The 24,999-nt window shown below is 48.1% G+C and overlaps 1 protein-coding gene across 1 annotated transcript in view; it reads left to right on the forward strand.

Annotated features, from left to right (window-relative positions):
• The first annotated feature begins 560 nt into the window (after positions 1–560).
• Positions 561–24,999, forward strand: part of NPAS2 (neuronal PAS domain protein 2) — a 181,491-nt gene continuing 157,052 nt past the window's right edge. The window contains 1 exon segment of the mRNA XM_032653019.1: positions 561–762. The gene's annotated coding sequence lies outside the window, so the exon portion shown is untranslated.

Raw genomic sequence — 24,999 nt, forward strand, 5'->3', positions numbered from 1 at the left:
AGGGGAAGGAAGATTCCCTGCCACCCCCATTGACAACTTTGACGGGACCTCAGCCGGCAGCCCCGCATCTGCCGGCCTTCCCTCGGGCCAGTTTCCCTCTAAGCACATCCCCGCCCCCGCCCCGCGCCCAGCCCCGACCCCTCGCCCCCGGCCGGACCCCGCCGCGCGTCCCCGGCAGCCCAGCGGAGGCGGTGGCGGCCTCGGGGCGCGGGTGTCTGCGCCGCCCAGGGAAGCTGGGGGGGTCCAGGGGTCCATCTGCCCGTACGGCGCGCAGGGTGCGTGGCCCAGGCTGGGTCGCGCGGCCAAGGCCCCGCGCGCGGCCAGGAGAGACCCGGCCGGCGGCGGCGGCGGCGGCGGCGGCGGCGGCAGCGGAGGGAAGGAGGAGGCGGAGGTGGAGGAGGAGGAGGAGGACTGAGAGGAGGCGGGTGGTGGGTGGGGGAGGGGGAAGAGGCGGCCGCGGCTCTCCCCGCCGGCGCTGCGTGCGGAAGAGTTTGCCGCGCGAGCAGCGGGCCTCCCGCAGGAGCCAAGGGAACCCGCGGCGGCGGCGGCGGCGGCGGCCCGGGAGCCGCGGCCGCGTAGCTCCGAGACCCGCAGCCGCGGCGGCGGCGGCGGCGGCTGCTAGAGCAGCGCCTCCCGCCGCCGCCCGGGAGGAGCTCGCCGGCGCCCGGTCGCCGCCTCGGCTCCCAGCGGCGGCGGCGGGAGGCGCGTCTTCCCGGCCCAGTCCGCGCCCGGCCCCGCAGGGCCGCCCCGGCCCGCTCCGAGGTAAGGGTCGCACCCCGGGACGCGGGTGGCCCGGGTGGGAGGACGTGCGCGCGGGGTCGCGGGACTCCGTCACCTGCTCGCCGGCGCGGTGGACACGCGGGGTGGGGAGGGACGCTTGGGCCCGGGGCTGCGCGGCGCGGGGGTCGGGGGCGCGGGGCGGTTGGGTCCCCACCCCCAGTCCCGAGTTCCGCGGCGGGGACATCGCGTCCTGCGGGACCGCAGCGGCGGCCGGGCGGGTGGGCGCCGGGTGCGTCTCGCCAAAGAGGCAGAGGACGAGACACCCCGAACCTCAGGGTCTGGGGTGCTCTGAGAGTACCTTCGGGGTGGGCGGAGGCCGTGCCCGGGTAGCAGCCTCGAGGGTCGCCTATTGGCCTCCCCGAGCCCCACCGCGCGCCCCCCACCCCGGAGCGTGGGGCGCCGCGGACCCCCGGAGAGAGTGCCGTGCGCGCCCCGGGCACCACCTAGGTCGGAATTGGTTCCGGGCCGGAATGGGTGCCGAGCCTGCCCCCTGGACGCCCGGAGAGCGCGTGGCTCAGCCCCTCGCGCCGCCGTGCCACCCGGAGCTCCTCAGGTTGGATGCCAGGGTTTTGTTTTGTTGGGAGGTGTGCCCCCTCCCAGAGGCGAGGAGGGAGGCTTACCTTTGACCTTTCCGTAGAGCGCCGCGGGGTCGGTAACGAGGGTGGTGGTGGTGGTGGAGGGGGGGTAGGGACGGGTACCAAGGGGCCAAATTAAAAACCAGCCCCTCTCCTCTGCCTGCCCCTCCTTAACTGCTCAAGGTAAGAAAGTTTGTTTTTAGGCTTGTGGTTCATAAATAATTAGTAACCAGTTTTGTCGATGAAGCAAGACGGAACCTTAAAATACGTACGCACTTCCAGAAAGTCTAAAAGCTCCCAAGGTTGTATCCAGGAGGATTTAGTTCGGAAAGTTAAAAGCCCCTGAGTTCAACAGGTGTTCAGAAGGGGTCCGAAAGGGGAGAGCTTGGCGAGTTTCGTCTTTTTAGTACGTGCACCTTTGATTCATTAAATTGACTGGTCTGTTTCTTTAAGGTAAAATATTGAGTAGTTATTGACTTAATTAGCAGAGACGAACTGGTCATTCTTGGTTATTTAGAACCTAAATCTTCTTTTCCTTAATAGAAGGGTTTTCCCCATTTGGACTTCCCAGATAATTAGCTCTAAGGCAGTTCCTGGCAGGGTTCAGCCCTGTCCATCCCTCTGTCTGTCGGACACTAGCTAACTCAGTCCCTGATCAGTGAATTGACCAACTCATTATGACTTGCATTAAAGCACAGCAAGTTTTAATTGCTCTTCCTTGGGAGGTGCTAGTTCAGAACTCAAGGGCAAGTCGTAGCTGTGTCTTTCTGCCCAGAAGATTTCTTGAAGGAGAAGTTTGCCAAAAATAACCCCCAAATGTATTTTAAAATAACTCCCCAATACATATGATGTTTAAATGAGCTATTCAGGCTTGGGCCACTGTTTTGCAAAAGCAAAAAATCTGTTTGACTGCACAGCTAAACTGAGACCGGTAGAAGTATTGGCATTTCTCAGCAGTCTACCTAAAGATTTAGTTAAAAATAAAGTGTGCACGGTAAAGGTTTTCAATAATTGTCTTCTCACAGAGAGATGTGGAGTGTGGATTAGAAGAATTGTAAATATGCTGTTTTTAGCCATTTTCTTCTTGGAGATCGATGCCTCTGTTTATTTGCTGATCTGTCCCACTGTAGCAGACGTAGAATCAGTTTTATTCTCACTGCTCCCCGTACTGACTCCCATGGAGGCCAGAGAAGGGAATATATTCCAGAGGAAATATGTTATTAATAAAACGTTACCCCCCAAAGAGTTAAACATGCCAAGAAAATAACCAAGTGAGGCTTCACTAATTAGTGTGATGAAAAAAATTCCCTGATTGGAGAAGCGAGTGTTCAGATGGTGACTCAAGAATTCATCTTTCTGTAGAAAATGACAATTGTTTTTAAGCTCGTTTGATTCTTGTAAGCGTTTGGGCCCCTTTTTACTATTTCTGGCTATTTAATTATGAAAATGATTTAAAAAATAGTTTAAAATGACGACATCATCTGACGTGTGTCGTTATGAAGTTGAATTCATCTTATTTTTGGAACAATCTTTCTTAACTCTTGGTAATCTTTATAGCTGGCTCTTAGCACTGCTACTAGTTTTTAGGTTAAACATTCAAAGTTAGTGATTTCTTTCAGATTAAAATAACAATGCATACATATGCTCTTTATATCACCACATTTATAGTAGTTTTTCATAAGTTTGGCTTTTGACACTTAAGCCTCCAGAGGGCTGTCCTTTTTCTTAATTTCTAAAACAAGCATGTATTTTATTCTTTCCGTGAAAAGTCAGTTTTGCCATGGTGATCCCATGCACAGGGGGCATCTCTTTCCCAAGTGAGGTCAGATTATGAGGTGTTGAAAATAGCCCAGTGACACCGTATTCCTGGCTTTCTTATAGCAACAGTGTAATTGACTGCATCAAAGAAGCATCTAATTGAGTTTTGCATTTAAATAGTGGAAATGATATGCATTATTTGCTTACAGAAATATTTGATTAGCGTGTCCCTGATCTTCATTCTATGTGTAGCAAAGATAGGAGGTCAGGGACCGCCACAGTCATACTCCCCCCAGCATCTCATCCCTCAGAGGCCTTGCTAATCATCAGTGCTCAGTAATAAGTAGGTGTAGGAAATGAGCTGACTTGTCGATGACAGTTATCCAAAGGGTAGAAATTGCTGAATGCTAATGGGGTACTCAACTCTGAGTAATTCTAGTTTAAATATGAAGATGATTAATAGCACCTTAGAGCACTAAATAAACACTCATTAAATGTGAACATATTTAAAGGGGGAATTTGTTTTTAATGCAGTCTTTATATAAGGCGCTACTGTTTCTCACGGAATTCTTTGAGATTGGGGATCACTTGGCATTTTAAGCAAAGTAATCTCTTAGGTAAAGTTCCCTCCGAGATCACTTGAAGTTTTTTGGGTCATAAGACAATGTGTGGTTTCCATATGATGACTCGGAATGGAAACGAAAGTTTATCTTCTACGTTGGTGTGAAAAAACAAACAAACAAAGGTATATTAAAAAAAAAGTGGAGGGTGCGGAACATCACGGGTCACACTTTATAGCGCGTGGCATTGATTGTCTGGGGACCTTGGGTCTGGGTTGGGACCTGAGATTCCACATTTCTTACAAGATCCCAGGTGCTCCAGAGGCTGTGACACACTAGAAGTTTCCGGAATATTCTTAATTCAGGTCAGCCTGTGTGGACCAAACATCTATTGCATAGTAGGCCCAGGTGACGGGGGAAGAAAGCACAGGGGTCCAGCCTGCCCTCAAGGAGCTAAAATGAGGAAGGGAGAGTCTTTCTAGACTGAAATGAGACCCTGGAACACCACTCTTCAGCGGTGTGGCCAGAGAGGGGCCGAGGAAAGGGGCTTTTTCTTCTAGGGCTCTCACGTTGGTCATCTTGGATCTCTAGTCTTCTTTAGATGGAGAGCTCTGTGACTCGCCAGGAAATAAAATGCACATATTGAAATCAGACAGACCTGGGGTAGCCTCCTGGCTCAGCTACTGTGTGACTTGGGGCAACTTTTTTTAACCTCCCTGAGGCTCAGTGTCCTAGTCAGAAAAGATAACGGGAAGAATGCCTGCCTCCTCAGGTTGGTAGGATGACCAGTGAAGGACACAGGTAAGGCATAACCAAAGGGATTGCTTGTACTACTGCTGATGGCTGCGAGGCAAGGAGGAGAAGAGGGTCCTAAAAACATTTTCGTGCGTGGTTCACCAATTAGAGATTCCATTGGGTTAATCAGCAAACCCAAGGTCGGCAGTAGAGAACCCCGCCTGGGGATGGAGGGCGGGCAGCTGTGCAAGTTAACGGGATGCACCGTGGAATGATGGGAAGCACCCACATCTCCGCTCTTCCCCTGCAGGGCCCTGGCTTCTGGCGAGCCTTGTTGATACTCTTCTAGCAATATGTTTACCTGAGACTGTTCTGGTACTCACCCTGTAGGTTCTGTTGATCAAGACCGACTGGTGTTTGTGGCAGTCAGGCACGCCTTAAAAATATGTTTTGGAGGGAAGGGCATTGGTGTGTCCCTGGCCAGGCCCTTTTAAGGGTCAGAGCTATCCGTCAGCCCTTAATCTGAGCTCCCTGAAGGCAGTGCGGGGCGGGTGGGAATTCACCACCCAGCGATTTGTTGTTGTTTGTTGTACGCGGGCCTCTCACTGTTGTGGCCGCTCCCATTGTGGAGCACAGGCTCCGCACACGCAGGCTCAGTGGCCGTGGCTCACGGGCCTAGCTGCTCCGCGGCACGTGGGATCTTCCCAGACCGGGGCACGAACCCGTGTCCCCTGCATCGGCAGGCGGACTCTCAACCACTGCGCCACCAGGGAAGCCCCACCCAGCGCTTTGTACTTCATGCTCTGAGGCGATTGCTTCCTCCTGACGTCTGGGGAAAATGGATGTTCCAAGGTAGCTGTCTCCTTCACCCTGATTTTAGGAGGGGTAGTCTGGATAGCCCTCTAAATACTTCAGCCCACGCTGCTCCTATGTGTATGTTTGAGAGTTCCACTTGTTATTTGCAAAGGAGATTTCTCTGCGCCCATTCCTACCCCATGCCCTGCCCAAATAAACCTTGAAAGCCAAGTGCAAGAGAATGTTAACGGCCTGTGTGACCCTGTGATATGTGTGAGGGAATTACAAGTAGAGCAGTGATTGGAGCCAAAGCAGACCTGGGGGAGGGGGTGTAGTAACAAGGGAGGGAAGGCGGGGCAGGGAGCATCTGAACACTTAAAATGGAGATCACAGCAGAGGCGAGGCCCGAGGGTAGGAGGTGGGACCCAGGGCCCTGACTTTATGCATTTCGCTACTTTGCTGAAGGCAGTGGAGGGTTGTGTCCCAGGTCACTGAAAATCGTCTGGGCTTCCGGTGGACACAAGCCCTCCTAAAGGAAGGCAGGTGACAGAGCTGAGCTGCGCGATACTTCCAGCCTCTTCTGAACCCAAAGTGGCGCTGTGCAATGTCTCGAGGTATATCTGCGCCCCTTTGAAAGTCAAAATTCTGAGAACATTGTAAAAGTTATTTTTCTGTTATGGAAGTATACTTAATTTTTGGCAAATGTAGAAAAGACTGAAGAAAATGAAACTACCCACAATCTCGAGGTGTTTCTCTTCAGTCTTTTTTCTATGCATTAGAATTATTTTTTTTAATGTTAGATTTTTAAAAATAATATAATCTTTTAAAATTTTCAAATAATCCACAACTACTTCTTAGTGAAAAGAAAAAGATCTGCTTTGCTGTCTGGTCCTACCTAACCATCACCCCCTTTTTTCTGCTGGGTAGAAACCTGATTTGGTTCAGCAATCAACCCTAGTCCACATGTCTCAGGGGTAAATCCTGATTGGCTGAGCAACCAAATCCTGATTGGCTGAGCAACCCAAACAAGGGCGGGGCCTGTTGTCCTTGCCAGTGATTGGCTCGAGGTGAGCAAATGGCCCTCATCTTTGCCAATCAAACGTGAGGGTGGGTTACTGGAGGGCTTCCCTGACTCTTAAAAAGAGGCATGCATGGGAGGAACTGGCAGCTTTTCTTCTTATGGACACAATGCCTGAAAGTGGGGCAGCTGTCAGCCACCAGAGCAGGCTGGGCCAGGTCCCAACTGACCTGGGGAAGAATGCAAAGGTGAAGAATGGGGCCTCCACAGTGCCCTTGACCTTCCGAATTACCCAAGAGGAGTCTCTGATTTAGGATGTTTGGGAGATCCTGAAACCTTCCAGACCCCATAAAGCAGGTTGAGTTGGGTTTTTTGTTAGTTGTAGCCAAAAGCATCCTAACTGACGCATCCCACAGCTCTGCACCCCTCTCAGGAGGTGATTGCTGTTAGCCATGGGGGTGTAACCTGCTAGTCATTTTCGCTGCATTTACATATATACCCATATCTGTACATTTTCTTTTTAAACCAACAGAACTAATTCTATGCGTTTTATTTAGTGACTTTTTTTGTCTGTGGCATGAGGTGTTTTTTTTTTGGTCATTTCTTATATCTATTCTTTTTAAAGGTTCCATAGTAATATTCAAAAGTATGGCTGACACATAATTCATTTAACCCATTCCCTACGGTTAAACATTGATTGTGCTTTGTTTCCACTTCTTGACTGTTGCACACAGTGTTTGTATTAACTTCCTGATCTGTATATCTTCAGGTACATTTCAGATTTTTCTCAGGGACTACCAGTGGAGGATTGCTGGGTAAAGGGACACACCTCTTTGAAAGATTGATAGATGCTGCTAAGGTATATGGCTAAAACAGTGTGGAAGGGTGCTGTGTCTCCATGTCTTAACCAAACTCCAATGCATTGAACGTTCCAGGTAAACATGATTTTAATGGCCGTGTAATAGTCCACGATAATTGTTTTTGGAGTGTCTCAGTGGTTTGTGAGGACACACAAGAGAATATTTGAAATGGAGGTTCTCCATGAAAACTAACTAGACATGATCAACCTTGCAGTAATCTCCAAAGAGTTCTGAAGTGGTGTTAGGAGACACACCCCTCCAGTGATCTGTTTCCAAGGAGACTTGGAGGAGACAGTCTACCAGACCCTCCTCAATCCAGTCAGACAGTGGGCTGCCCAAGCGTTTCTAAGGAGCTTTGTTGTTTCTGGGATCCACGGAGTTTTTACTCTGACAGACGTTCTATCTCTGCATATACAGGAGTCATTTAAACAAAGACTTCGTGCATTTCACGAAGCAGAGCTGAAATGTGAGTTTGCTGTATAAAATTTTCGAATTCTGCGAGAGAAGACAGGAAAGCACATGGGATGGATGAAACACATAAAACACGTTAATCACATTTTTTCGCCTTAATTCAGAGAAGAAAATCTAATGTTTCAAGGAAGTTCTCAGGGACAGGGTAATTCCATTTCGAGTCTGGTGCCTAATCATTGATCCTCACTAATAGCCCATTTCGGTGAAATTCAGATTTATCTTTAGTGCTATCTACAGAATACCAGTATTATTTCAATTTCAGAACTAGAAGGCTTCAATTTTTCCTCTGTTCCGTTTTGCAAGGTTACGGCCTATTTAGAAATAGGCAGCATGGGACTTCCCTGGTGGTGCAGTGGTTGGGAGTCCGCCTGCCAATGCAGGGACGTGGGTTCAACCCCTGGTCCTGGAGGATCCCACGTGCCTTGGAACAACCAAACCCATCCGCCACAACTACTGAGCCCGCGCTCTAGAGCCCGTGAGCCACAACTACTGAGCCCACGTGCCACAATTACTGAAGCCCACGCGCCTAGAGCCCGTGCTCCGCAACAAGAGAAGCCACCGCAGTGAGAAGCCCACGCACCGCAACGAAGAGTAGGCCCCACTCGCCGCAACTAGAGAAAGCCCGCACGCAGCAGTGAAGACCCAGCGCAGCCAAAAAATTAATTAATTTAAAAAAACCTGTATGCCCTTAAAAAAAAAGAAGAAAGAAAAAAAAAAAGAGAAAGAAATAGGCAGCATGATAGATGTACACATCGCAGTGTGAACAGTCAGCCTGCCTGTTGTCAGAGTGGGGGAAGGGTTAGACATTGCCTCGCAGCCTGAGAAGTCTTTGGGAGGAGGTGGGTTGGAGTGAGACAGGGAAGAGCCCATCCGGCTGCTGAGCTGATCCAACAAATCATGGATTTTCCACATCAACACCCCCATTTGTACCATCTACAAAGGACATGGCCTGAGGGGAAGGGTCCAGGGGAGGGATAGATTGGGAGTTTGGGATTGACAGGTACACACTACTATATGTAAAAATAGATAACCAACGAGGAACTGTTCAATATTCTATAATAACCTAAATGGGAAAAGAACTTGAAAAAGAGTAGTACATGGGGACTTCCCTGGCAGTCCAGTGGTTAAGACTCTGCGCTACCACTGCAGGGGCATGGGTTCGATCCCTGGTCAGGGAACTAGGATCCCGCGTGCCAAGCTCCGAAAAAAATAGAAAAAGAAAAAGAATAGCTACATGTATATGTATAACTGAATCGCTTTGCTGTGCGCTCGAAACTAACACAACATTGTTAATCAACTCTACTCCAGTATGAAATTTGGAGTATAGTTGGCTTTGGGCTTCTCACCGCGGTGGCTTCTCTTGTTGCAGGAAAAGAAAGGAAACTAAAAAAATAAAAGAGAATTCCTCAAAAAAAAAAAAAAAAGAAAAGGAATTAACAAATTAAAAAAAAGACATGGCCTATGATGTCGTCATCATTTACTACATAAGATGCCTGTTTCCCTGGAGATCATGTTCTACTAAAACTATGAAAACAATTTTAAACCCCCAGTATTGGTGTGTGTTTGTGGTGGGGTGGAATGTTGTCAAGAGCAAATTGTTGTGTCGCTCTGGGCTATCAGTTCCTCCAAAGACCCAAAGCAGAGATTACTCTTGACCTCACCAAGGCGTTCTTAATGGTCAGGGAGGATTTTATTTCTAAAACCCTCCCTTCCCCTTTACGATGACTGTCAGAGAGAGAAACTCATTCATAGCAAATTTGCACAGGGGTTTTGTCGAGGTTTTACTCTCTCTCCAGCTAGAGAACTTTCTTCTATTGCCGATCCTGTGTAGCCCTTGGCTGTTAATCATCACTTGGATTTATGGCCCAAGACAAACTGATTTCATGTGAGGTTAAGAGAGCTTCTGATTTTTGAGCCACTTTTGGGACTTCCCCCCAGTGTGTCCACTCCAGCCTCTGCCTCTCAGCTCTCAACACTGAGGGGCCGAAGCAGCCTCGTCCTGCCTGGTCCTGGGGTCCTGGAAGCACTTGTCACCCCGCCGCAGTCCCTCTTTGGGAGTCTGTCACTCACCTCCACGCACCAGGTTTACCAACGTGGGGTGGCAGCTCAGAGAAAACCTCCGCCCTGTGACTGTCACCTTTACTTTCGTTGGATCTGGAAAGCCTCCACGTTTGGAGGCTGTGTCCAGGGGAAGCCCAAGACCCCTCGATTTTAGAGTTAAATGCAGGTGGCCTTGATGAGCACAGACCCCCTCCCCTGCATCTCACATCCCCGTCCTGGCTTCTCCACCAGCTCGGGTGTGCGTTCTCACCTTCTCGGCCGTCGCTCACCCCTCAGCGGGCTGACTCTCGGTTCTCAGAGCTCTGAGCCCTTCGCTTACAGGATGCTTCCGGGCAGGGCTGCAGCCGTGACTCTCTAACAGTTCGGTTTGGACCCGGCGTCCCGGATCATTGCCCTGGTCCACGTGTGTGCGTGTCATTCTTGTGCCTGAGCCTGGGCTCAGGCTGGTCTGCGAGCCCCCTTGCACCCCACACCTCGTGCAGGGCCGGCAGGTAGGCGATCACAGGGCTCAGTGGAAGAAGCGAGAGTAGATCGTGGACGCTGGTGTGATCAGCTCAGCAGTGTCTGAGGAAGCTCGGTAGCGCCCGGCTTCCTGCGCAGGGGCCGCCGGCAACTCAGGCCACCTCCCCACCTGGGGGCAGCTCATCACTCATCTTCATCCTGGATGTCCAAGCACTTCCTTGGGAGGTTCTCCCAGCTGGATCTGCCCTGGCAGGTCCTCAGCCAGTGCCTCTACCTTGGCTGCCCAGGGCCAGGCCACCATCCCCTGTGCTCTGAGAAGACACCCACGTCTGGGCAGTGAGACATCCGCCCAGCTTGTGCCCATTTATCTGGACCTGTGCTGTCGGGTCCATATGGAGTTACTGGGTGGGAGTGGCCTGTTTCTCCCCTCTCTTATCTCCCCGCCGGCCTCGACTGGTGGCGTTCTCCAAGCACACGGGAGAAGCTGCAGCTAGCCAGCTCCAGAGGCTGGGATGGCCCCTTCCTGCAAAGACCTGGGAACCTGTGGGGCGTGCCTATATTTTAAAAAGAAGAGTAGTTCCCTCTGTGTTCCCAGTTTCTCCAAAACTGTGCTGTGTTTGCACTGGTCAGCTGTTCAGAGTGGCCAGCTGTCTAACCTCTGCTTTGTGGACCAAACCCTGGTTTCCGTCGTGCCACGTGTCTACGTTCTTGTCTCTGTCAAGCAGCAGGGTCTCATCCCTCAGGTGGTGGGGTGGCATCGTTAGGAGGAATTCACTTGAGGCTGTGTTTGTACTTTCTAACGTCTCAGGTTGGCAGCTCCTGTATGTATATTGCAACCTGTTTATATGAGATACTTGCAAAAGCCTGCAGCCTTTTCCCCCCATGTGGCAGCATTGACCTCTGACCTGATTTTAAATCCCAGCATGGGGTGGCCATCGCCATATGGGTCAGCCGCATTTTTTTCTTTTCTTTTGAAGTATAGTTGATTTACAATGTCGCATTAGTTTCTGGTGTACAGTGGAGTGATTCAGTTATACATATATAGACATTCTTGTTCATTTCCTTTTCCATTATGGTTTATCAGAGGATATTGAATAGAGTTCTCTGTGCTCTACAGTAGGACCTTGTTGTTTATCCCTGCTCTGTATACTAGTTTGCATCTGCTAATCCCAGACTCCCGATCCATCCTTCCACCATCTCCCTCCCCGCCTTGGCAACCGCAGGTCTGTCCTCTGTGTCTGTGAGTCTGTTTCTGTTTCACAGATAAGTTCATTTGTGTCCTATTTTAGATTCCACATCTAAGTGGTATCATATGATATTTGTCTTTCTCTGTCTGACTTACTTCGCTCAGTATGATAATCTCTGGGTCCATCCACGTAGCTGCAAATGGCATTATTTCAGTGTTTTTTATGGTGAGTCAGCAGCATTTGACAGTGACTTAGTGAAGACAGCTTGTGGCCCGCAGCGGAAAGCCCTGACACCCTGCCTGACACGGTCGCTGTGGCCAAGTGACCTCGGCAAGTCACATACACACCAAAACTCAGTCTCTTCACCTTAACAGGGAGGCATTGGCACCGAAGGGGGAAAACCAAGAGGAGAGAACGTTTGTGAAAGAGTTAAGAGTTGTAGTACTCTTCTTATTACTTGCTGTTGTGACCAGCTCGTCGTTCAAGCTCCTCCATACCCAGCTGGGTAAACGCCAGCCCCAAGGTGACTTCTTTCTGAATGAAGTACTCGGTTTTCTTTCACACAAGGTACACGCTAGCAATTAAAAGCACAATATAGGCCAGTGTTCTCTTGAAAGCTAACGTCATGGGAAAAAGTGAAATCCTTCAACTATAGAAGCCAAACACTTGGAACGTCTTGGCAGTGGCTTGGGCTTGCAGTTTGCTTTCGAAAGCTTTTGCCATTTATAAGAGCAAAGTAGCCTGATAACATTTGGTGTCTGAAAATTCAAACTAAGTCAGATAGACTCCGCATGTTCCCATGAATCCTAAGATTTTATGGGTTGTGGGGGGCGTTTCACCATGATAAAGGTGATGTGCTATTTCTTGTGACCTTTTGTTTCTTTTCTAAAGAGGGTTGGCCTGTGGCATTGGGCCTCAGCTCTGACCACCCTGGAAGAATACTGTGGCTTTCCTCCTGGGTCCGAATTCCGTACAGAGCAAGGGTCTCCTGATTTTCAGTGGAACCAGGAGTTTAGTCTTTGGACTGGACACACACAGATATGCAGATTCTGGTTAATAAGTTGGTTTTCATTGTGGAGAACTGTGTGGAGGTTCCTTAAAAAACTAAAAATAGAGCTACCACATGACCCAGCAATCCCACTCCCGGGCATATATCCAGAGAAAACCATAATTCAAAAAGATACATGCACCCCAATGTTCATAGCAACACTATTTACAATAGCCAGGACATGGAAGCAACCTAAACGTCCATCAACAGATGAATGGATAAAGAAGATGTGGTATACACACACACACACACACACACACACACACACACACACACACACACACACACACACACTGGAATATTACTCAGCCATTAAAAAGAATGAAATAATGCCATTTGCAGCAACATGGATAGACCTAGAGATTATCCTATTGAGTGAAGTAAATCAGACAGAGAAAGACAAATATATGATATCCCTTATATGTGGAATCTTTTCTTCTTGTAAAAGGTTTAATTTTATTTATTTTTGGCTGTGTTGGGTCTTCGTTGCTGTGCGCGGGCTTTCTCTAGCTGTGGCGATCTGGGGTTACTCTTCGTTGCGGTGCGTGGGCTTCTCATTGCGGTGACTTCTCTTGTTTGCGGAGCGTGGGCTCTAGGCACGCGGGCTTCAGTAGTTGTGTGCGGGCTCAGTAGTTGTGGCACGCAGGCTCTAGAGCTCAGGCTCAGTAGTTGTGGTGCACAGGCCTTGTTGCTCTGCGGCATGTGAAATCTTCCCTGACCAGGGATCGAACCCACGTCCCCTGCATTGGCAGGTGGATTCTTATCCACTGCGCCACCAGGGAAGTCCCATGGAATCTTAAAAAGTGGTACAAATGAACTATTTACAAAACAGAAATAGAGTCACAGATGTAGAAAACAAACTTATGGTTACCCAGGGGGAAAGGAAGGGATAAATTGGGAGATTGGGATTGACATATACACACTTCTATATATAAAATAGATAACTAATAAGGACCGACTGTATAGCACAGGGAACTCTACTCAGTACTCTGTAATGACCTATATGGGCAAAGAATCTAAAAGAAAAATGGATATATGTGTACATGTAACTGATTCATTTTGCTGTACACCTGAAACGGGCACAACATTGTAAATCACCTATACTCCAATAAAAATTAATTTAAAAAATAAGTTGGTTTTGAGATGGAAGGAAAGGACCTACAATGGACTGAATATTTGTGCCTCCTCCAGAATTCATATGTTGAAACCCTGATCCCAATGTGATGGTGTTTGGATGTGGGACTTTGGGAGGTGATTAGGTCATGTGGGTGGGGCTCTCGTGGATGGGATTAGTACCCCTATAAGAAGAGGCCAGAGAGCTCGGTAGCCCTCCTTCCACAATGTGAGGACACAACAAGAAGGCCCCCACCTGCAGGTGGCAAGTGAATCCTAACCAGAACTGACCACGCTGGCTCCTTGATCTTGGATGTCTGGCCTCCCGAACTGTGAGAAACAAATTCTGTCGTTTAAGCCACTCAGTCTCTGGTCATTTGTTATAGCCGCCAGAATGGACTGAGACAGGACCTCAGAAATCATCCAGCACAAGGTAGCTCACCTTTTCCAGGTGAAAATTAAGAGGTTCAGAAAGCAAAGGGGCCTCTCCCTGCTCCTGGAGCCCCAGGTCCTGCAGCCAGGCAGACCTGCTGACCCTTCCAGGAGGTTCTGTGCTTCCCTTTTTCCCTGAGACCTGAGGATGTTGCTTCTCAGCTGAAATCCAGCCAGTGCAAGGATGAGGCTCTCCCCAGCCTTGGCCAGTACGCTCACGCCCGGAAGTACTGGGAGGGGGAATGCCAGCAGCTTGAACGGGTCAGCCTCCCCCCAGATCCGTCCTATCTCTCGGAGCACCACACAATCTGCTCTTCAATGTGACAGTCAGATAAGGGAGCCAGAGTCCCGGGGTTGCTGGGAATGGAGGAACAGGCACAGGCAGAACACAGACTGTCCACTTTCACTTCTGGAACCCACTCGCTCTTGTAGCTGCCGACATTCGACTTCCTTCCAGATAAACCAAAGCACAGAACTCGCTCACTTCCAGGATGAAGGATGAAATGCCTCTTTATTTGAACCACTTCCCAAAGTGCTTCTCACATCTGGGGGGCCGGGGCCCATGGTAGGACTTTCCCACCTGCGTGTCTTTTATGCCTTAACTTTGTTACCTGTGCCGCTTGGGCCTTGAGACAAGGTAGTACAGTATCACCAGGTCTGGGGTCAGGGCTGTGTCCGCTGTCACTGCCGCACGCACGAGCGCCTTGGGTTCGACAGCAGTCTCTGGAGGGAAGCGCTGTTTTATCCCCGTTTTATGTACAAGACGCCAAGGCTCAGAGAGGTTAAGAGACTATCGCAGGGACATTCAGAGCAGGAATTTGGATGCAGCTCTTTAAAGAAGGACCAAAAATAGAACAGCCGGTTTTATTTACATTTTCTGAAATGCCACTTCTGAGAAGCTAGGATATGTCTAAAACGAATTAAGCATCTTACATGTGACTTTTTTTTTTAAGCGGGTTTTCTTGTGTATGAGGTTATCATGGGGCTGCTGGAGTAGAAGACAGCTCCAATCTGGGGTCCGTTTGCAATGCAGCTCTTTGGAGGCGGAGGCCGTGTGCGAGAGGGCACGGAGAGGCAGGCCGGCAGGAAAATCTCTTTTAGGGCAGAGTCATTATTCTGTTCCTTGCCATCTTTTAGTAGCTAACCTGCTTTTCAGAATGGTTTCTTTTGCTGTAATAAGGACTCTTAAATCAGGACACTCCTTCTGCCTCTCCTCGTTTTGTCTGGACTCAGGGACATTTTTCTTTGGCCGAACTCAACATAGAGTCAGCAGGAAAAGGTAGGGGCCGCCTGGTACCACATTTGCGAGAACACTTTCACGTGAGTCTCATCATCCCGGACCTAGAAAACCAGCAGCTGCCTTGTTGACGCACGAGCCTCCTGGAAGTCACCTGGGTTAACCTGAAGTGTGCCCCTCCACCACACACACACACACACACACACACACACAGACACACACACACACACACACACACACACACACGAACCTCAGCACTCTGCAGATGCCAAAGAAAATAGATGCAGGAAAGGTATTAAAGACAGGTCGTTTCTTCTTGATTTGACTCCAGGGGAGGTGTCTACAAAGCCGGTCCACTTAACTTACGAAGGGCGGTTCAGAAAACCCCAATCCCACCTCCCTCCAGCTTTGGGCAGCTGTGGGCAGAGGGACTGACTGGGCTTGCCATGTGGGCTGGGTCAGATCAATTCTGTCCTTGCCTGTCCTCCTGTCCCCACCATTTATGGAAACAAGCAAAACCCCAACATAAGCATCTGTACGATAATTCGGTCTGTCCTAGGATTGGCACACATAGGCACAGGCAAAAGCAAATGTGTTCCAGCCACTTTGCTCGGATTTGTACCACACACTCCAAAGAGGAAGGATTAGCGATCCAGCACCTTCTCAGAATGAGTGTGTTACCCTACCCGAGAAATTTCTATTTTTCTCCACGATCCTTTAATAACATCCTTCTGAATTATTCTGGGCTATGTATCGGTTCAGAGCGTTCTAAAAACAAACTGATTTAGCATTCTTTTTTTTTTTTCTTTTTTATTGGTGGGATCTTAGTTTCCCGACCAGGGATCAAGCCTGTGCCCCCTGCAGTGGAAGCACGGAGTCTTAACCACTGGACCGCCAGGGAAGTCCCTAAAAACAGACTGATTTAGGAAGGTATTTTGGTGATGGCAAGTTAAACAGGTGCCTTGGACGATGAGGATGGAGATGGTGGGCTTGCGATTACTTGCTGTCGGGACCAACCATGAACTAATAGGGCCAGGAGTTAACTCTGATTCAAGGGGTACTGCGTTGTATCAGTTATGCAAAGGGTGGGCTATACCAGGTAAATTCCCTTTTTCATCAGTTCCCCCCACACAGAACTTTTGGCATCTTGGTTTCAACGCTTTCCTGCTCCTTTGGTCTTGCCGTTTACTCCTATCATGAAGGTGGGTCTCCTACCCAAAGCATGGTGTCAGGGGAAAGAGGTATACCGGGTTTGGAAGGAATGGTTCACCCCAGCTTTCCCAGGGGGTGAAAAGTTTGATCCAAAATATGAAAAAAAATCTTTACAAAGAACATGAGATGAGGTCTGTGAAATGTGGGGCTTCTCTTAGTTCTGGGGCAGATTTTTCAGGGTCCAGAATTAAAACCAAGAATACCTTTGAGCCCTTGAGTGTCAGCTTACCTGGTGGCAGCCCTTGTGTTGCTATTTCTGGAAATTATGATGCTTCCAAACACCTGAGTCATTCAGCAGTCGGTCCCCATCCTTCTGGAATTAATTAATGTTCTAGGGCAAACCTAGTATCCCAAAGAGGTTTGTTTTTTTTTTTTTCCCAGCCAAAGAAGAAGCTGGAATTCATTTGAATTCAGGCAGAATGAAGAATTCATTCAGATAACTTGAGGCCCATAGTGGATCTATTTTATCTTCTGTCTAAAAGTTAGATTGTAAACTGCCACGTTTATCCTACTGTCCTAATCTCTTTGTTGCCGTTTTTTAAGACAGTTTACATTTTACTTCAGCAATTTCCGCTTTCAGTAACTATCTGGAAACTTCTGGGAAATATCTGGGGTTAGCTTCTCATCTGAGTGAAGATACACTGAATTTCCTTCAAACTGGTCCTTTTCTCCTCTTCAAGCTGAAGTGAAGAAAAATTGGGCGCGTGTAGAGAACATGGTGTGGAAGAGACTTGGATTCTTGTGGCAGAGTCTCCCTGGGAATTTGTCCTCCAGAGAGGAGAGTCGGGGGGCAATAGACCTGGAGGAAACCTCAGAGTCTCAGGCCACCAGCGCCATCATGTCACAGATGGGGAAACTGAGGCAGGACCTGGGCAATGGCAGAGTCCGGTGTGGAAGCAGGTCTCAGCGCCATGTTCTGAGGTCATTGTCTGCTTCTCTTCACCTCCCTCCCCTTTCTTGCCCACCTGCCTTTCAGTGTACATGTTGATCATTTTTACAAAAAGGAACAGGATTACAGCTGTGAAAGAAAAGACAAATACGGCCTAGTTTAAGTCCCCAGATCGCCGCCATTGGTTTAGCTCATTTGTATGAGTCCCGTAAGTTGGATGGATAATAATAAACATTTTTAATTTGCTTTCTCATGATTGCATGCACTGATTTAACTTCTTTTCCTTGACAATTAATTTGCATGCTCAGTGCGTTGAGACAGAAGGCGTAGTGGCCCCAGGGCCAGCAGACCCCTGGTCTAGCACCTTTTACCCGTGGGGAAGTTCGTTATTTCTCTGCATCCTCTGAGAAGTTGAGAATACAAGGCCTACCTTCCGACAGGAAGACAGTCTTAGAACAGTAGTTAAAACAGCTGTTGAACGTTTAAATAACACTGTTTTCTTCTTGATGGAATTTAGGATTTATTGAGAACTGTGCGTTGTTAGTACATGCAAAGGATGTTAAGGCAAACTGTTCTCGTCTATATCTGGGGTGTCTATATTTTGATATTTTACATGAAAAACAAACGTTAATGGCATTATTTTGTTCACCTCTCCAGACCCCCGGGCCTTTGCCCATACTGTTCCCCCCCTCCTGGAACACCCTTCCTGCCTTTATCACCTGCTGACTCCTGTTCACCCTTTTAGACTCAGCTCTGGCCTCCAGGATCCTTCCCTGAGGGGATCTAATGTCTGTGCTCCGGAGTCCTACAAAACCTCTTGCGTGTCTTTTTCGTGGCAGTATCTAGATTTTACAGTTTGGAAGTTACCAGCTTCTGTGGCTGTCTCCCCACTAGCCTGTAGGTCCCTGGGAGTAGAGATCAGAATTTCCCCTTTGTCTTGCAGGAGCTGCTGTGTAGCAGACATGCTCCATCAGTGTTTATTGAACTGAACCGAAGGACAGAAAACTGTTCATTTGAACTGGGTCATGGGACCCACTTTAATAAAGTTACCTCATTTAGTCTGAGGTAGAATGGATACATGTATATGTATGGCTGAGTCGCTTTGCTGAGCACCTGAAACTATCAAAACATTGTTAATCACTATACTCCAATATAAAATAAAAAGTTAAAACAAATAAATAAAGTTACATCATTTAGCCATTTTAGGTCCGTGAGATCCTGTGTCGTATTAAGTGCTCTCCTCAGCCAAGGGCTAATGCACTTGTGTTCACAGGCTCTGGTTCGTCAAAACGCAGTCATCTACCTTCTGGTGGCCACTAGACAATCTTTCTGCTACAGCCTTTCTTCTTGTCTTAATCCTTTTCAGCCCAATCTTCCGGAGGCTTTAGGGTTCAGAATCTGGAATTCCACATCTGATATCTCAAAGAACGTCAGGTGCCCGTGAAGTCACATGTCCCATCGCGGTGGGGCAAGGAACACTGCGAACCACATCCATCGGAGAAGGTCACATAGGCTGGGTGAAAAGAGCGCGTGACAATGGGCGGTCTGATTCCATTTTAGTTAGAACATGGAAAAATGAAAGGAGTGATCTCGCTGGCAAACAGAAGTGTGGGGAGGTGGTAGAACACAGTGATTACGAGTCATGGGGATGGTGTGTAGGCTGCCTGGGTTCAAATCCAGCTCTGCTCCTGGCCAGCTGTGCAACTTCGGAAAGTGGCTTACACCCAGAACTTCCATGTCTTCCTCTGTCCAGTGGGGATATGGCGGTGCCTACTCTTTGCTGTTGTTCTGAGGATTAGCTGAGATGCTCTATGCAGAGCCCCCAGGATTGTGCTGGCGATACAGGAAGCAAGCAGTGCAGTTAGTTGTCACTGTTCTGTTCTCTACAGTGAACATGTTTGCTCAGACCAATTATACCTATGAAAATTTTGGAAAAAGTATGAAATGTTTGGAGAAAGCCAGCCAGCATAATCCCTACCTGTGTGGCTGGCACTGCTACAGGGCTGTGTAGGAGACAGGCTGGACCAGTGACCGATTGCTGTGCCCAGTGACTAAGTCAATAGCCAGACTGACCCTGCAGAATCACACACACACACACACACACACACACACACGCACACGCACACGCACACACACACACACATGCACACACACGCTCGCGGAGTTAAGCCCCCAGGTGCCAGGAAAACTGGAGTGTAGTCTCCCTGGGTATCTACATGCCCAAAGGGATGAAGCCCAGACTTTGGAATCATCTCAAGGTCATAAAAACCCAGACACAGGAGACTCTGACTTCCACAGATACTTTATTTACATTCCAAAAGGTCAAGGTAAGAACCCAGGGTCCCTTTCCCTCCCATCTCCAAGGAGCAAAGGTTTCTCTCCTTCCTTTCTAGACAGGGAGGGAGGCACCTGCTTCTCTCCTGCACAAAAGCGGACAGAATCCTTTGTTTTCCATCCCGCGTCTCTGGGGTGTCATCGGCACGTGTAGAAAGTTCCCATCGGCTCTCATCACCACGCCCAGGCATCTGGGTCTGGGGGCCCACACTGCAGGGTCACTCCGGCTGCCTCGTGTTTCTGCAGTGTTCATTTATATAAAGCTTATAACTGTGCACATAATCTCAGACCCTGCACAATTTGACAGACAGGTCCATATAACTGGGTGTTTCGCTGGCCCAGAGAACCCTGGGTCCCTGTCTGTAGGACATGTCTGAGGACCGAGAGAGCTGGGTCAGCACAGCACCCAGGGTACATCGGCAGGAGCAGGTGACTCCAGGTGACCTCACTGGCATTCCTTCTTTTACCAGAGAGACCCCGTACATCAGTAAACAGCCAATTTTTACAAATTGTAGCTGGATTCTTTAATAGCAAAGTGCAGTTCTAATGAAATGACTCTGCCCCAAGCTGTTCCTGAAAGGAGTGAAAAAATGCTGCAGTCTGGTGTTCCCACTTTTCATCAACCTCATCTGGGAATTTAATACATTTTCTGATCAAAGTCCAAAGTCTCTGCTTTGCTGCAGCTTTAATCTTTGGCTATAAAGCGTCCTTCTATTACACACACGCGCACACACACACACACAAATCAGGTTACAGCCAAATGGGTTGGAGGGGTTGGGTAGGGAATACATATCTAGGTAAAAGACGTAATCAGTGCCTTCATTATGGGAAGGTGCTTGGACAGTTCAGGTAAATGTTAACAATTTTTTCAGTGTACCTTGTCAGTATGTTTGAGATATTTTATTCTGTATACTGAATTTTGTTCATTGTTGAAACGGTCCTAAGCCATGTTCTGTTATTTTTTGATGTTTATGTCAAGAAAAAGAAGAAAAATAATTTAAATTCAAATGCTTTTTGAACTCCAGTATTTAACTTATTTTTCAAACATTTTATTCAAATATAGTTGATTTACAGTGTTGTATTAGTTTCAGGTGTACAGCAAAGTGCTTCAGTTATACATATATAGAAATATATCTTCTTTTTTCCATTCTCTTCCACTATAGGTTATTACAAGGTATTGATTATAGTTCCCTGTGCTATACAGTAGGTCTTTGTTGGTTATCTATTTGCTATATAGTAGTGTGTATATGGTAACCTCAAACTCCTAATTTATCCCTCCCCCACCCCCCTTTCCCCTTTGGTAACCATAGGTTTTCTACATCTGTGAGTGTGTTTCTGTTTTGTAAATAAGCTCATTTGTATCTTTTTTTTTTTTTTTTAGATTCCACATGTAAGTGATATCACATGATGTTTGTCTTTCTCTGTTGGCTTACTTCACTTAATATGACAATCTCTAGGTCCATCCATGTTGTTGCAAATGGCATTATTTCATTCTTTTTTATGGCTGAGTACATATGTACCACATCTTCTTTATCCATTCATCTGTCGATGGGCATTTAGGTTGCTTCCATGTCTTGGCTATTGTAAATAGTGCTGCAATGAACATTGGGGTGCATGTGTCTTTTCAAAGTATGGTTTTCTCTGGATATATATGCAGGAGTGGGATGGCTGGATCATATGGTAGCTCTATTTTTAGTTTTTTAAGGAACGTCCGTACTGTTCTCCATAGTGGCTGCACCAATTTACATTCCCACCAATGGTGTAGGAGGGTTCCCTTTTCTCCACATCCTCTTCAGAATTTATTATTGGTAGACATTTCGATGATGGCCATTCTGACTGCTGTGAGTTGATACCTCATGGTAGTTTTGATTTGCATTTCTCTGATAATTAGCGATGCATCGTGAATTATTAGAGACATGCTCAATGTGAAAACATGCTTAACTTCTTTTTAATTACAAAAAAAAGAGTTTCTGTGTCTGTCAAGGAAATAGATGACATTCATAAAGGAGTCTAAAGGATCCCTTTATCAAGGAAAACGGATGGGCTTCTGAAGGGTTCCTGCGTGAACGAACTTGCTCTCAGAGCATCCTTTGTCTCACCCATCAATGAATTGTTATCCTTACAGGTGGCAAGATGGGGTCCCGTGAAGCCACACCAGAACTAAGCCGGTCCAGCCCCAGTGTCGCACATTCCTCAGAGGGAGACACAGGTGGACGATTCAAGGCGGTTAGATACCCCAGAATAGAAAAGAGAAAGAGGCCCGCCTGGTCTGGTTCGACCTGATCCGGCCCTGACATTCACACAGAAGGTCACGTCAGCTTCCCTGTCTTGCCAGAGCCTTGGCTTAAAGATGGTTTTTTTTCTTTAGCTCTGACCTAGTTAACCTATGGTTTGTGTCGTTAGGTCCATAGTCAGTAAAGTAGTTTACCCAACCCACCCAGCATTTCCCAGGTTCCCACAGCGCCAGGCACTGCGCTGGTGCTGGGACGCCTCCGAGGATAGGCACCCGGGGGGCTGGGACGGGGAGCCTCAGTGTTTGGAGGAGCCCGAGGGCCCTTTCACCCAGGATGCTTGGAGACTCGGGGGCTCGGATCAGCAAGTATTTTGATAATTCTCCAGTTTTCGGAGAATTAGAAGCATTAGGTGTGCACAGACTCTACTGAAAAGCTCAGCCTGTCTTCACTCACTTGATCTCCAGCGGGGCTGAGGACCTGATGATTATGGACCGCGTTCTGCATGATTCCCCGTTGGCTCTACAGGTAGAAGTTGTGGGGTACAATACGGATACGCTCAGGCCCAAAGGTGCATTTTGAAACAACTCCTTAATATCTTTCCTTTTCATTTAGCTTTCATACTTGATGAGTATAGAGGAGCTTCCAGTGTCTCCAATTCAAATGAGTGAGAATTCACCATTGATGCTGTGTGGGAAAGTCACATACACGACTTGGAAGTAAGGATAGACTGTCTTGTGATTCTCTGTGTCGGTTCTGTAGATGCACCATTTTCCAGAGCAGTGGTTGAGCCCTTCGTGGAAATGTATTCATTCTCCTGATGCCGCTCTGATTGGTGAAGGGGATAGTGAGGCAAGGATGGGGAAAGCACGGGAGACCCTGGACTGTGGAAATAAACGAGGACCCGCCAGATGAAGACCAGCCGAGGCTATTTACTCAGAGCTGGTAAAGCGAGGCAGTCAGCCGCCATCACTCGTGTTGCGGCAGAGACTCAGAGGCAGGTGGAGGGGTGGGAAGGATTTAGGGTGGAAAGAAGGCAAAGCCTCCGGGGCTGCCCTGGTTAGAGGCTGTTAGGGCAGCTGGAGATGGGCTCAGGAGAAGCTGGGCACCTTATGTGAACGGCTAGCGGTATGTATTTTATTTTATTTTTTTATTTTTTTGCGGTACGCTGGCCTCTCACTGCTGTGGCCTCTCCCGTTGCAGAGCACAGGCTCTGGACACGCAGGCTCAGCGGCCATGGCTCACGGGCCCAGCCGCTCCGCGGCATGTGGGATCTTCCCGGACCAGGGCACGAACCCGTGTCCCCTACACCGGCAGGCGGACTCTCAACCACTGCGCCACCAGGGAAGCCCTGTATTTTATTTTTTAATTTATTTTATTTTTATTGAAGTATAGTTGATTTACAATGTTGGGCCAATCTCTGCTGTACAATAAAGTGACTCAGTTATATAGACATTCTGTTTTTTATATTCTTTTCCATTATGGTTTATCACAGGATATTGGATATAGTCCGCTGTGCTCTACAGTAGGACCTTGTTTTTCCATCCTATGCATACTAGTTTGCATCTGCTAGTCCCAAACTCCCACTCCATCCCTCTCCCACCCCCTCCCCCTTGGCAACCACAAGTCTGGGAATCTGTTTCTGTTTTGTAGATAGGTTCATTTGTGCCATGTTTTAGATTCTACATGTAAATGATGTCATATGGTATTTGTCTTTCTCTGTCTGACTTACTTCACTTAGTATGATAATCTCTAGATCCATCCATGTTGCTGCAAATGGCATTATTTCATTCTTTTTTATGGCTGAGTAATATTCCGTTGTATGTATGTACCACATCTTCTCTGTCCGTTCATCTGTCGATGACCATTTAGGTTGTTTCCATGTCTTGGCTATTGTGAATAGTGCTGCTATGAACATAGGGGTACATGTATCTTTTTGAAATTATAGTTTTGTCTAGGTGTATGCCCAGGAGTGGAATTGCTGGATCATATGGTAATTCTATTTTTAGTTTTCTGAGGAATCTCCATACTGTTTTCCATAGTGGCTGCACCAACTTACATCCCCACCAACAGTGTAGGAGGGTTCCCTTTTCTCCAGGGGTGTGTATTTTAGCTCTCTCTGGTAGTTCCTAAATTGGAAGTGGGGGGTTGGAAATTAGGGGCACTGTCAGTTATTAATCAAATCCTGGCCATTTGGGGCTGATTGTTATAGGGGTCGTTTGACTTTTTGGGTTTTTGCTAAAGATCATGGTCTGACCTCCTACAAGGGATAGCAGGCTGGCTTCCTGGGCTGGTTACTATAGATGCTGGGTCAGTTTCTTGGGCAGTTTACATATTTTCTGGCCATTGTTGGTTTGTATATTTAGTAGCTCGGTACCAAACTAACGCTGGCTAAAAATAAGTAAGAGACCCAACGCACCTGTTGGTCCGGCGCTCTCGGGCTGACTAGCTTCCACCAGGTAGCAGCATCCGGACCCCACCAGTGGTCGCTGGATAGGGCCACACTGTGACCATGCTGTGATCAGCCTGGTGAACAGCTGAGTCCTTGGTCATGGGGCCGTAGACACTGCAGCATTTGCATGCCGTGTCTTAAACTTGGGATTGACATTAGCGAGCTGTTTCTCTGAGGGGCTCACGGTTCATCAGGCAGGGCCAGCCCCATCCCAGCTTTCAGTCCACTTTGGTAGGGACTGGCTGACTCCCCTGACAATAAAAGATTCTCTGTGTCATTTCACCGCTGCTCTCAGCCATGACGTGGCAGAGGGTTCTCTGGCCAGGAATGGAGTATTCCAGATGGCTCTGGAATTTCTTTAGTAATCTTCCTCTTTAGTCAATTTCTTGCCACTCCTGGAAGTTTGGTACCATGGCCTCCCTACTCTGCGTGCTGCGTCTGGCCTGAGGAGGATGGATGCTGCCCCCAGTGGCTTGGCAGGATCCATGCCAGCCCTCGGTGCCACCACTCCATCCTGGCAGACCGCGTGGAGTCTTCTAAGGTGGTTCCCCACCCACCCCCCAGTTTTGTTTTGTTTTTTCCCAGTTTCCATTTTCCTCTTTTTTTTTTTTTTAACATCTTTATTGGAGTATAACTGCTTTACAATGGTGTGTTAGTTTCTGCTGTATAGCAAAGTGAATCAGCTGTACATATTTTTTTGTTTATATGTTTGGTGTGTGTTTTGCTTAGGCATTTACTGAAAATTCCTAGGTGGTGACATCATGGATAGCCAGTGACGATCCTGGAATC

Source organism: Phocoena sinus, chromosome 13 (assembly GCF_008692025.1).
Source record: "Phocoena sinus isolate mPhoSin1 chromosome 13, mPhoSin1.pri, whole genome shotgun sequence".
Taxonomy (NCBI): Eukaryota; Metazoa; Chordata; class Mammalia; order Artiodactyla; family Phocoenidae; genus Phocoena; species Phocoena sinus.